The sequence below is a fragment of the Nicotiana tabacum genome, chromosome 23 (genome assembly GCF_000715075.1).
Source record: "Nicotiana tabacum cultivar K326 chromosome 23, ASM71507v2, whole genome shotgun sequence".
NCBI classification, from domain to species: Eukaryota; Viridiplantae; Streptophyta; class Magnoliopsida; order Solanales; family Solanaceae; genus Nicotiana; species Nicotiana tabacum.
The window spans coordinates 99,317,424-99,320,833 of NC_134102.1; the positions used below are offsets into that span (position 1 = coordinate 99,317,424).

Consider the following 3,410-nt stretch of genomic DNA (forward strand, 5'->3'; position numbering starts at 1 on the left):
TGCCCATCTTCCAGTGGAATCTTATGCATACAAAAAGTTGGGCCGATACCCTTTATGTCTGTAATGGTCCAACCAATTACAGTCTTGCACTCCTTCAGAACTTGCAAAAGTTGTTCTACATGCACATCTAACAAACCAGATGAGATAATAACAGGTAAGGTCGAGCTAGGACCCAAGAAAGCATACCTAAGGTGATACGGTAATGGTTTTAGCTCTAACTGTGATGGCTCTTCAATTGATGGATTAGCTGGAGGGGTCTTTCTTTCTTCAAAGTGTAAAGGCTTAAATTCGAGCTCTCTTTTCCAGTACCCCTGGCCTTCAAGGGCCAAAACCCACTCCGCCAAGTCCTCACCATCTACCTCTTCTAAGTTCATGAGGTAGGCTGCTAGAGGGTCTTTTACATTCAGTGCCTCATCTTCCTCCTCCAGAATTACGTCCACAGCTTCAACCAGGGAGCAATTAGCAACTTCACTGGGTTTCCGCATAGACTTCTGCACATTGAACATTATTTCTTCATCGTTTAGTCTCATCTTTAGCTCCCTAGATTCACAATCAATTAGATCTCTTCCTGTGGACAAGAATGGCATTCCCAAATTATGGGAATCTCTTCATCAACCTGGCAGTCCAGAATGATAAAATATATCGGAAACACAAACTTTCCAACCTGCACAAGTACATCATCAAATATACCTGATGGCCTTTTCACCATTCAATTGGCTAGTTGTAGTAACATAGATGTGGGTATTGCTCTTCCAATACCTAACCTTTTATATATAGACAAGGGAATCAAGTTTATGATCACCCCCCAAATCACACAATACTTTAGCAAAAGCATAGCTGCCTATTGTGCAAGGGATTGTGAAACTCCCTGGGTCAGATAGCTTCGCAGCTATGGGTCTCGCCACGATAGCACTACAAGTCTGAGTCTGTTTAATAGTTGCCAAGTCTTGAAAGTCGAACTAGCGAGACATCAAGTCCTTCATCATTTTTGCATAACCGGGCATCTCCCTCAAGGCATCAATCAATGGGATGTTCACATGAATTTGCTCCAACATCTCTATGAATTTCTTATATTACTCATCCTTCTCATATTTAGCCAACCTCTGTGGGAAGGGTACTAGAGGTTGATTCTTTCCTATGGCTTTAGTTAGATCCTGCTCAGGTACTTTTTCTAATGTCTTCTCTTGCACTTTCTCAATCTCCTTAGCAACCTCTTTTTCCTTATTTATTTCCTCCTGGGCTGGCTGCAGTCTTCCTTCTGTTAGCTCAGTTGACTCCTCTACCTCATTTGTCACTAACACAAATATTTCAGTTGGTCGGCTCTTGCGAGCGATTTCTTGGTCTAAATCAAGATCTTTACCATTTCACAGACGCACATCCATCAGCTACTTCGGGCCCTACTCTTTCGGGTTAACATGTGTGTCAGTAAGTAACGTCCCTTGAGGACGATTGTTAAGGGCTATGGATATTTGCCCTAGTTGAATCTCAATGCCCTTGACAGCTGATTCATGTGATACTACCTTTTCGTGCATCTGGTGTGCCTTTTCTTGCATCTAGTGGACCTTTTTCTTCCATTTTCCCACTAGACCCAATTAGTTGTTGCAACATTCCTTTAATTTTGAATAACCCATCATCATGTCTTACTATCTGCTGTTGTTGTGATTTTTGATAAGCTAGCTGTTGATTCTGTTAATTATACACTTGTTGCCTTTGTTAAGGCACAGCCTAACCCTGTGGTGTTACAGCTCCGGGATTATTATTATTATTATACTACTCCTGTGTTGGCCTATATTGTTGATTCTGCTTGTCCCCAAGTCTGATCACCTTGTCTCTGTCTTCCATAGTTGCCCACATAGTTCATATTCTCTTGATAGTTCTAATTGTCGCTCTCACCACTCTACGAGCACACATATGGATGATTAATGCATAGTGTGCATAATCCTCTATTTGTCGTGTCAACTATGTGCACCTGCTTTTGTCTCGACTCATCAATTTTTATGGTTAGGATACTCAATTGCGTTCATAGTAGCCATATTCTTAGAAATTGAGTTGTTTGGGTCTAGAGCTACTGAGTGAACTACATGAGTGATTATAGAGTCTTTTGTTATCCATCCTGAGTTTTAAGCCATTTTATCAAGTAAGAACTTACATTCTCTGAATGATTTGCTAAACAATACTCCACCTACTAAAGCATCAACATTGGCCTTCAAGCTGTCTGCCAATCCCATGTAGAACCTTTGTCCCAACATCTGATCAGGAATGCCATGGTGTGGACACTTGACCAACATACCCTTCAACCTCTCCCATATTTCTTGCAGTGTTTCAGTTGATTTCTGTCTGAAGCTCAATATTTCATCAGCTTGCTTGGCAGTCTTATTTGGTGGGTAGAACTTGTTCAAAAACTACTTGATTAATTCCTCCTAAGTAGTGATTTAGTTAATGGGGAGAGAATTAAGCCAAGTCTGGGCCTCTCCAGTCACTAAAAACAGAAGTAATAATAGTTTGATTGCTTCCGGTGTCACATTCGGCTGCCGTTGAGTGACACAAATTGACAGAAATGTTTTCAAGTGCTGTTGTGGATCTTCACTGTAAGACCCAGAGAACAGTCCCTTGTTCTGCAATAGATGTAGCATGTTGTTTGTGATTTGAAATGACTCTGCTTGTATCTGAGGGACTGCAATTACGGTTGCCAGATTTTCAACAGTGGGTTGTGCCCAATCATACAAGGCTGCTTCTGGCACAAGAGGTGCCATGCCCTGATTATTCGGGTCATTCACATTATTTCGATTATTTTGATTGTCCAAAACATCACCCATGTCTCATTCAATTTGTTCTCTCTGGTGCTGTTGTCGTTTGTCGTTACTGTTTGCATGATTTAATACCTTGAATGCTTTCTCAGGATCCGGTAATGCTTCAAACAATTCACCAATTCTCCAGGAATTTTTAGGCATGCACCTGTAACACACAAGACTACAAATGTTAGAATTTCAGTGTAATGAAGTTACAATCAAGAGAGATGACTAAACTAAGAATCCTAGCAATTCTGCTCATTGTAATTAATAACACTATTAAATTCCCCGGTAACGGCGCCAAAATTTGATCACGCCCAACTATGCCTCTTAAGAGATCTAGCGGTCGTTGCAAATATAATCCGGTTTACAAGTCCGGAGTCGAATCTCACATGGAATTAACCTATTAATCACAACCACGAGTTTCGCAAGAATTCAAATAATCAACATTTAGAAATATTAAATATCGATTTGAGTGTTTACTAAATAAGAGAAGAGTAATTAAAATATAGTAATTTATAACTAAAAGAGCAAATATTGTAGACAAGATTAGAAGAGTCTAGGGTTATGATTTTCCCTATTGTCGGAATCCTCCCTGCTATGTTTCCTTTTAATTCTCTT

General features: G+C 40.2%; 1 non-coding gene across 1 annotated transcript; it reads left to right on the forward strand.

Moving 5' to 3' along the window:
- The first annotated feature begins 2,259 nt into the window (after positions 1–2,259).
- Positions 2,260–2,362, forward strand: LOC142177758 (small nucleolar RNA R71). Its single transcript, XR_012706315.1, has one exon. It is a non-coding gene; the product is annotated as a small nucleolar RNA R71 (small nucleolar RNA).
- Positions 2,363–3,410: the final 1,048 nt, after the last annotated feature.